Source organism: Haplochromis burtoni, unplaced genomic scaffold (assembly GCF_018398535.1).
Source record: "Haplochromis burtoni strain Fernald_Lab_line unplaced genomic scaffold, NCSU_Asbu1 Contig_162, whole genome shotgun sequence".
NCBI classification, from domain to species: domain Eukaryota; kingdom Metazoa; phylum Chordata; class Actinopteri; order Cichliformes; family Cichlidae; genus Haplochromis; species Haplochromis burtoni.
In genome coordinates, this window is record NW_024582523.1 from 1,263,721 (window position 1) to 1,273,841 (window position 10,121).

A 10,121-nucleotide genomic window follows, 5' to 3' on the forward strand; every position below is an offset into this window, starting at 1 on the left:
TGTGGCAGGATTGTGGACCCAAACGCAGGATTGAGAAAGCAAGATGTAAAGTCAACAATGCAGCTTTAATGCTGACTGCTCACCAAAGCACATCATCCAAAACAATTCAAAAGGATTTCAAAAGGCAGACAAGTCGAAGAACTCATTAGACTACAAGGGAGCGCACACCTAAACGGGACAACTCAACAAAGGGCGAGAGGAGACTGAGACCATGTACAGAAAATGTACTGAGGGAAGTAGGAACAGGTGAGAAACACAGCTGAAGGCACTCAACCAAAGAGACGGGGAAGTAAAACTCAACGCAGAGAACAACGCTTTTAAAACAAAACAGGAGGAGAGACAATCAGGAGACACAAAAAGACCCAAAGACAAACACAGAGACTAAACAAGACACTAAACACAAGGCATGAACACATGAACATTAAACATTAAACATTAAAGAACACATGAGCACACACAGTCTCCACCCTAAACAAAACAAAATCCATATATCCAGGCTTAAAAACTTAAGCCTCAATAAACATGAAGCAATAATTCAGAGTAAAATGCAACTTAAATTCATTAAATCAATTTATTACTCAGTTAAATTATCATTAATTACAATGTGCTTTGGATAAACTCAATTTATATCAGTCAAGTACATTTCATTTTACATTTATATATATATATTTAGTTAAAGTCATAATTTTAGGAAGATTTATTGATTGATTAGGTTTTGTTTGTTTTTTCTTTTTGCTTCTTTGATTTTTGGGTGAAAGACTGAAACAGAAACAAAAGTGAAACCAAGAACAGAACTTTGTTTCTCTATTAGTCAAACTAAAACTTAAAATAGAAATACAAAGAAACAAACAAGGCCATGCTTTGTTAGATAAATGGAAAACAAACTCAAAAACTATGTGAGCTTCAGCTAAATTATAATAATTCTTTAACATATTATTTAATCAAATGTTGTTTTTTTTGGTTTGCTTTTGTGTTGATACACAATTGTACACCATTAAACAATCTGTAATACTTTTAATTGACCTGTATTAAGATAACAAAATCAGAGCTTATCTTTTAATTGTGAGATGATAAGACATGGTAAAAAAAAGTGCCTGGCTTCTGTGCTCGCTGTTAGATGATGAACAAATGCTGCCCTCTATTGTCTTCACAGATGTGGTGCCAATACTCACAGTTTAATATGACAAAAATTCAACTCTGTTCTCTTACAGAGACGATTACACAACCTATTAATTAAACTGGATCAAATTCCAACAACCTGCCTCGTGCTTTCAATGAACTGAAACAGGACAACTCAACAAAGGACATTAGGAGTTGTCTTTTATACAATTTTATATAATTTCACTGCAAAATAATAATTTTATTCACTGCAGAAATGAATTTGCACCTTATAGCAGTTTCACACAGAGACCCGGGGTCTGTCTAATGAGCCGTGCTACGAATAATTCAGCAGCTGCACACACAGTCTCTCAGATTTATCACATTGCTTTCTCACTGTGCTTCTTTCATTTCATGCATTGTTTTTGTGGATGCTTTTTTGTTATTCATATGCATTTCTTCATTTAGATATTTGTCTTTTCTGCATTGAGCATCTGCTACAGAGCATTTTCATCAGTGTTCCTGACTTCATGCTTTTTCATACAAGCTCTTTGTTATCAGGGAATCAATAAAATGATCTCTTGTTCTGGCACGTCAAAGTCAAAGCTCTGAGTTTGGATACAAGATGAGGTTAAGTGACTTAAGTGAGTTTTATGACAAAGTGGAGGGGCTGAAGCTATAAGAATGTGAGGAATGCTCAGACACTTCGAGATCAGGCGGACACCCACCCGCGCTCATCTCCCCTCCGGATGGTTTATGCGCATAAAGTGTTGAATTGTATGGAATAAAAGATTGTTGATTGAGCATTTATACACCGAGTATTGTCCTTCCTTCAGCCCAAAGATCAAAAGAATTGGGAGGGAACATGCAAAATTGTTGTCTTTGACTGAGTCTACTTTACTTCACATGACCATGTTAGGACAGCTTATTCAATGTGAACGCACAGTAATTAGAAAAGCATGTCTACATTTCCTGAGTGACAAATACAGAATTAATTACTGTAGTCTAAGACTTGCTCATCTGTGGCAGAAGGTCCAGAATGAAGATGTTATAAAAGATCAGAACTTTGAAGATGATTTGTCTGTGTGTGTCACAAAACTGATTCAGTAAACAAGTCGATTATAAGTGCTGTAATGAAAAGTATCCTGTCAAACCTCATAAATAAAATGAGCCAGTTCAGCAATAACCTTTTACCTACTTTTCTTTCAGTGTCTCTGATGGAGCAGATGTATGAGTTAGCAGCTAACAGACATGCCCGAGGACTCTCCCTATATCCATGTTATAAAACACTCATACAGAAAGCTGCAAGGGCCCTGTACAAAAAACGAACAACAACAGTCGATCATTTATTAGCTCATTTATAAACTCATGTGGTTTGTAATGTTTCTTAAAGGTAATTTCATGCACAAAGATTCTTCCTGCTAGTCGTTCTTCTAATAGTAGCTCTGCAAACTTACTGGTTTGTAGAGCTATGACCGATGGGTAGTGTGTGCTGTCAGGATTTGATGGTGACTGGAAAATGAAATGTAATCTGTTTTATTCTGAGAAAACAACAGTGCAGTATTATAAAGTACAGTACAGCATATCTGTACAAACATAGACACACTGTGTCACACTCATGTCAAACAACTGGCTCAGTTCCAGTTTTTCAAGTTCTTTTAATACAATAATCTCTTGCTAGTATACACAATACATGCATTGTGGTTGTCTCTCTCATCTATAATGGCCACTGAGACATTTTTACACTGTACAGTCTATTAAGTTTCATGTTTTAAATGATGCTAAATGATGAACAAATGCTGCCCTCTATTGTCTTCACAGGTGATGCTACGTGGTGCCGATACTCACAGTTTAATATGACAAAAATTCAACTCTGTTCTCTTACAGAGACGATTGCACAACCTATTAATTAAACTGGATCAAATTCCAACAACCTGCCTCGTGCTTTCAATGAACTGAAACGGGACAACTCTCTTGCACCTTACAGCAGTTTCACACAGAGACCCGGGGTCTGTCTAATGAGCCGTGCTGTGAATAACTCAGAGCCAATAATGTATGTTAGATTGTCAGTGGCTTAGAGTTTGTGACCATAACAGTACAGAAGCAAACTATTTGAGTATAATTCATATGCAAAAAAAAACACTCAAAGTTATAAGAGTATTATTGATTGCATATGTTTCTTCCAGTTTTTGAACCCAATTAGAAAAATGAGACTTTGTAAAAATCTCATATTGTTAGAGTCCTAATGCCAATATGATTCTTCAAAGCTCCTGCTTTGAAATACTGAAGTTTAAAAATTGACCTGGTGAAAGATAATAATTCACAGTGACACACTGTCAGGATAAATCTTTAATATCACTGTAGTCATCTGAATCAACTTTCTCGAATGTGCTGCGAATGTGATGCGTTCGAGACCGACCCATCACTAAGTTTGAACCCCAGCGGCAATGGTTTGAATCCCATGCTTCCCATCTGCTTACGCTCTGTACTCTTCTCAGTACACCTTCAGCGAGCCTAATCTGTAGTCTGTAGAGCTCCAGACTCACTCTGCCTTTTTACCCTTTTCTTCAAATCCCTCCTTAACTTTTCAATCTGTTCTTCATGTCCCAACAAAGGCTCCTAACTCACTCAATTTCCCCTCCATCCACACAATTTAGATATCAAAACATACCTATTTTCCTCATTGCCATTAGTTAGTTTTCTTTAGTAGATAGTTTTCGAGTTACACAAGGTTTTTAACAGGAAGAAACGGCGGTTTTAACTTCTCATTGTACTCTACAAATGTAAGTTTTGTTCATAGAGCTAGCGGTAGCCCACGTTTAGCTCAGAGAGTGGAGAAGGCGTTAGCGGTCCTGGTTCAAAACCTCCCAGCAACAGAATGTTTTGAGCAGACACCTCAGCTTTTTTGCCTCTTTTCAGCAGACCATTTGCAGCTACACGGCAGTCACTACTTTACATCCTTTCTTTTTTGGTGGATACCAGTGCTTGCAGGTAAGACCCTTGAAATGCCCACTATTTATAGAGAGCCAGCCAGTGTCAGTAATGTTAATGTGCTTGTGTGGAGCAATGAGTGTATAATAGAGGAAAGACACAACAGCACTTCTTCCCATTGTGCAAAAATGAAGCCAAAATATCCCGCTTGTGGGAGCTGCACGTTTGGAGCCGTGACTTCAGGCTCCCGTACACTTTTTAGGTAGGCAGACTGATCCAGTTTATCTGTTAATGGGTTTACCTCGACTGACTACTGGGTCAGTTAAGGTTAATACAACCACGTCATTATAAAAAAAGGCACACAGCTTATCATCTTATCTTCTACAACACCTAAAATCACTCTGTTAATTTGTTTGCTAGATTAGCTGCTAGCATAAACACTGTGTTAGAGGCTTGCTGCTAGCTAGTTAGCATGCTACACACCTGTTACTCTAATACTCTGCATTGTTTGAATAATTCAGCACTTCTTAGGTTGTTCTCCATTTTTAGACAGTAATGAGATCAGCTGCACACTCCACAGAAGTCCAGAGTTACTTTTAATATTAAAAAATGTAATGCTGTCCTTTGGGTTTTTAACAGAGATCTTCACCAGCAGCTCCCTGACAAGGAAATCTTCCGAACTCCACTGTAGGCACGGCCCAGAAGATGGATAAACCCAGCATTTCATGAACACACTGGAACCAATCTATCTTCATAACAGTGAGTTTTATCAACAGATCATATGCTCTTGTTACATAGTCTCATGATAACGATTATACCCAAATCAGTGGTGTAATATAACTGTAGCAGCTATGTGGTGTGATCACATGTACTGTGTGTAGAGCAGGGCGATATGGCCAAAAATATTTATCACGATATATATTTGAAAATTTGCGATAACGATATAACTGACGATATAATTGATGCGAGACAAAATACAACTCCACAACATTACTAGCGCAAAAAGACAACCTTCCATTTATTTTCACTTAAACAAGAAGCTGGTTTTTATGTACATTAAAGCTTTATAAAAATGTAACAGTGCAAATGCAAATTCCTTGCTGAAAGTTTAACCAAAAGGCATTTCCAGTAGAAATGGGCTGACATATCCTGAGCATAACCATGTATAATATCCACTGAAGTTAAAAAGAGGTGCTTTGCAACATTAAACTGCAGTGTGCAGTACGTATTTTTCGGACCATAAGGTGCACGGGATTATAAGGCACATTAAGCGAAACAAAGCAGTCAGATAAATCAAACTTTATTAAACTCATTCTTCTTGCTTCCTCCACTTCTGTACCATTGATTCATTAATGTTGAATTCTCTGGCAGCTGCTCTATTCCCATGTTGTTGCAGTATATTAATGACTAACCTCGTATTGTGGATGGATTATCTCAGTTGTTCTCCTGACTGAAGTTTGGTCCGTTTACAGCATCCTGCCATGCGATTGCATTTGTCTCTAACTATCAGGAACCTTAACGTTAACTTTTATAAGTGGAAAAGTGTTAGTGTTCGTCCTCCAGCTTCACTGTTTATGTTATGCTAACATAGCTGTGTCGCTAGCGATCACGTAGCACATCATTATATACCAGCTAGCCCAACTTCAGTAACCCTACAAACGTCACTGCTGTTTAGTTTCCTGTCTTCATTTATGTTGGAAGTGATAGCAGAGCTGTACGTTTGAATTTTTTCAGAAATCTCTCAGTCAGAACATGCAATATCATGCTTAGGTAACTAGCGAAACTAGCGAGCTAACTTCCGCTAGCTTCCTGCTAACTTCTAACTCCGTTAAATGTAATAAATTTTGTTTTCATGGATGCCTGGAAGTTAAACTTCATAGTTACACCTGGTAAAGCAGCAATGCTGATCGTTTTATTAAAGATGAAAGAATTTAGACAGTTTTTAACTCTCAGTGATGCTGCAGTGTTCGTTTGACCTGAAAGATACGGAGTTTAGGACCCAGATTACTCCCAGATTTAAGAGCATCTTAGTCCGACAAATACGACAATAACGACGGCCGCTTGCATGTTCTGCAAAAAAATGTGCTTTGTCGTGTATCTGACGGACAAACACCAAACCAGTTCCACATCACTGAAGTTGCACCATTTTTACAAACCAATTCTGGTTCATCTGTTTCACTCAACAATCGGCCATGTGCGTATGAAAACAAAGGCACTGCGCATGCGCGTTTTACTCATATTCTATCGCGATATTTCATTTTCCTATCGTTGCCTAACATTATACCGGTATTACCGTGAACGGTATAATATCAAACTGGGGAACCTGATCATAAATGCAAAAATGTTTCTCCATTGAGCTACAAGTGATCAAAGAAAACATGATCGGAGTGCTTCAAAGTGTTGCGTCTTGGTCAAAGGAGCTTCTTGGACATAAATGAGACAGACGCCAGTCAAATTTAACAGGGGTGCTGGCTGAAAATGAAATCTTACCCACAGAAAGTGTGTAAATCTTTAATAATATTTATTTGCTTGGGTATTTTAGGAATGTTTTTCTAAACATGGAGATAAAAGATGGAAGAAACCGATCTGAATTTCCCATCTCCTGCCTCCGATGATCACTGTGACCTCAGAGGGCAACTGGTCTGCGAAGCTGGAACTGGAGTGAGGGAGAGAGGATTCATCATCCAGCTTGAAAGAAAACATCCAGGTAAAGTGATGTGGATCAGTGGATAAACTCGTCTCTACTTTTCTTTTTCCAGGTTCAGGTAGAGCTGGCTTATGAATTACTAAGAGCACTTACCATACTGTACCTGTAAAACATGTTTTTGTATGAGACAGATTTGTAACAGAGGCCTTAGTCTCAGTAAGCCTGAAGTCCTTTCCTGATTTATTTTGCAATCTCTGCTCTTTCATTGATGCTTCCCTTTGTCCCCTCCCACATCACTTTGTTAAATTTTTTAGTGTCCAGTTTTTTGGGTTTTTTTTTTTTTACTTCTGTTTGAATTCATTGTGTGCTTGAGCCTGCAGACTGTTTGACAAAAAAAATAATCCAACTAGAGCCCTTAGATCTGCAGATTAGTTTCTTCTGACTATCCCCAGAACTAGACGGGAAAACAGAGGTGACCGAGCTTTTGTGATCGCTGCACCCAAACTCTGGAACACTCTGCCCCTTCACATTAGGTCTTCGCCAACAGTCAACATTTTTAAAACCTGCTTGAAAACACATTTGCACTCTCTAGACTAGTCCATCCATCCATTCATCTTCTTCCGCTTTACCCAGGTCCGGGTCGCGGGGGCAGCAGCCTATGCAGAGAAGCCCAGACCTCCCTCTCCCCAGCCACCTCCTCCAGCTTATCCGGGGGGGAACACCAAGCGTTCCCAGGCCAGCCGAGAGATATAATCTCTCCAGCGTGTCCTGGGGTCTCCTCCCAGTGGGACATGCCCAGAACACCTCACCCAGGAGGCATCCTTGTCAGATGCCCAAACCACCTCAGCTGGCTCCTTTCGATGTGGAGGAGCAGCTGCTCTACTCTGAGCCCCTCCCGGATGGCCGAACTTCTCACCCTATCTCTAAGGGAGAGGCCAGCCACCCTTCGGAGGAAGCTCATTTCCGCCGCTTGTATCCGCGATCTCGTTCTTTCGGTCACTACCCACAGCTCGTGGCCATAGGTGAGGGTAGGGACGTAGATCGACCGGTAAATTGAGAGCTTCGCTTTTACACTCAGCTCCCTCTTCACCACGACGGACCGGTGCAGCGTCCGCATCACGACAGACTAGTCTGTTATAATAATTATTATGCATGTTTACTATTTTATCTCTACTATGTGCAGCACTTTGGCTCAACCCGTGTTGTTTTTAAATGTGCTTATAAATAAATTTTGATTTGATACTGTAATGAGAACAGTTTATAAGTACAGTGCAAGTGTCCATGAGTGTTAACAGCACAGCTAACCTTCATTCAGGGTGGAGGTAGGGCATGTTTGACAGCCTGTGGGTAGAAGCTCCTATTGAGTCGGATTATCTTTGACCTGGTGGACCAGAGGGAGGGGGAAACGTGAGTGTCCAGGGTGCGAGGGGTCCTTGATGATGATGATACTGGCTTTCTGCTGAAGTCTGCCAGTATAGATGTCTCTGAGGGGGGTTAGCAGTTGAACCAGAGTGTGCACAGTGTGTCAGATGAACATATGAGACACTTTGACTCTTCAGTGCAGTGTGGAGCCTAACAAAGATCTGTTTTGTGTCCCAGCTGATCAGCAGGAGGAGAGAGAGTCTGACGGAGCAGCAGAGGAACATTTTCAGCCTTGGACTCAGCTGAGCTCACTACAGAGAAACGATGAGCTCAACACAGAAGGTGAGGAAAAATACACTAGTTTCACCAAATATTTCAATTAATTTAAGTTATACATATATGTACACATGCACCCACACACAAAATACACATACGACTGTGTTGAAAGCTTTGAGTAATGAACCCTTTTTAATAACAATAATTGTCAAGTGTTCTCGTCTGTGAGGTGCCCACACTTGAAAAAGAACAGACTTTGAATTTCACTCAATTCTATTTTGACCAGCTAGTTAGATAGCTGATAGGTGAAAAACCTTTCAACACAAAAAATAAAGAACATTTCATTAATCATTCAGATAAATTAAATGCATTATACAGAAGACAAATGAAATAACAAAAATATATACACTTCAGTAAAGCCACTTAACATAGCTAAAGCTAAATACTTTTGTCTAAACTATCATTTAACCCAGTTTAAGTTAGTTTTACATTCATTGGTTTTTAATCACAGAGCTGAGTAATTTCAAACAACGAAGATGAAATAAACTGTTCTTAAATACACAAAATGTGTCTACCTTGCATTTTTACACTTTTTATAACAATTACATTTTTAAAGTATACATTTTAGAGTTTGCAAATATTTTAATAGAGACTTTAACCAAGGATTTTCTTTTACTAAGAATTATTTTCCTTAAATTAAACCAAACATATTTACATACCGTAATTGTCGGGCTATAAGCCGCTACTTTTTGCACAAGCTTTGAACCCTGCGGCTTTTAGTCAGGTGCGGCTTTTCTATGGATTGTCCATGAGCGGATTTGTTTTGTTTGTTCCGCTGTTGTACGGCACTACGTTGCCTGGCGGAAGGATCGGGGTTCAAGAGTGGTATGTTGGTCACATGTCCATCCGCCAGGCAACGTAGTGCCGTACGAAGTAGCGCGAAAAACAAACTTCAAAGTAGCGCTACGCGTTCAGCTGGAGGCGTGGATGATGAGCGGCGATAAACTTGCGAAAAGCAAGTTATGCCCAACTCCACCAGTGGATTCTGACAGCGTGGAAAAGTGTGAAAACATCCACGATCACCAACGGATTTCGAAGGGCTGGACTGCTGCATGATGGAGAGGAGGACACCGCCACGGCCCTTCTGAGGGTGTTCGACTCTGACACTGACAACGAGGATTTCTTTGGTTTTGAAAGTGACAACGAAGGAGAGAAGCGGAGAGTGGATGACGAAGCCATCCTGAGCCTGTTTGTTTCCGACACTGGAGAAGAGGACTTTGGTGGTTTTAGTGCGCAGGAAGAAGAGAAAGATGGTGGTGAATGACTGACTTTTCTTCTTGTTAAAGCCGTGTCACTGCACCTGAGCCTAAAAGGTAGTCCGAATCTATTTTTCTGGTGTGCTGTAGGTTATTGTTATGTACTACATTTGTTACTCATTTATGAAGCACAGTACATGTTTCGTACTTGTAATTACCGCTACTTGTACATATACTAGAGATGGCACGATACCACTTTTTTATGTCCGATACCGATATCATAAATTTGGATATCTGCCGATACCGATATGAATCCGATATAGTGTTTTTTAATCAACAAAACTGTTTTTTTAAATATCTTGCTGCATTTTGTATAAGTTCATACTCAAGTTTAAAACAACAACTACACTAAAGCTATTCTGTTATACCTGTATGCAAAAAAAAAAATTTCATAGTTCAGCAATACTGATCAATCTAATAAACTTAAACCTACACCATCCTCCCTATTCTGGTATTTTAAAGAGTACTTAGCGTAAATATTAAGCAATACC

General features: G+C 39.5%; 2 long non-coding RNA genes across 2 annotated transcripts in view; both read left to right on the forward strand.

The window, feature by feature from the left end:
- The first annotated feature begins 3,882 nt into the window (after nucleotides 1–3,882).
- Nucleotides 3,883–6,730, forward strand: LOC121815235. Its single transcript, XR_006054921.1, has 3 exons — nucleotides 3,883–4,089; nucleotides 4,669–4,788; nucleotides 6,572–6,730. It is a non-coding gene; the product is annotated as an uncharacterized LOC121815235 (long non-coding RNA).
- A 1,450-nt stretch (nucleotides 6,731–8,180) lies between these two features.
- The window catches only part of LOC121815236, a 15,856-nt gene continuing 13,915 nt past the window's right edge, over nucleotides 8,181–10,121 (forward strand). The window contains exon 1 of the long non-coding RNA XR_006054922.1: nucleotides 8,181–8,380. This is a non-coding gene — a long non-coding RNA (uncharacterized LOC121815236). The remainder of the gene's footprint in view (nucleotides 8,381–10,121) is intronic.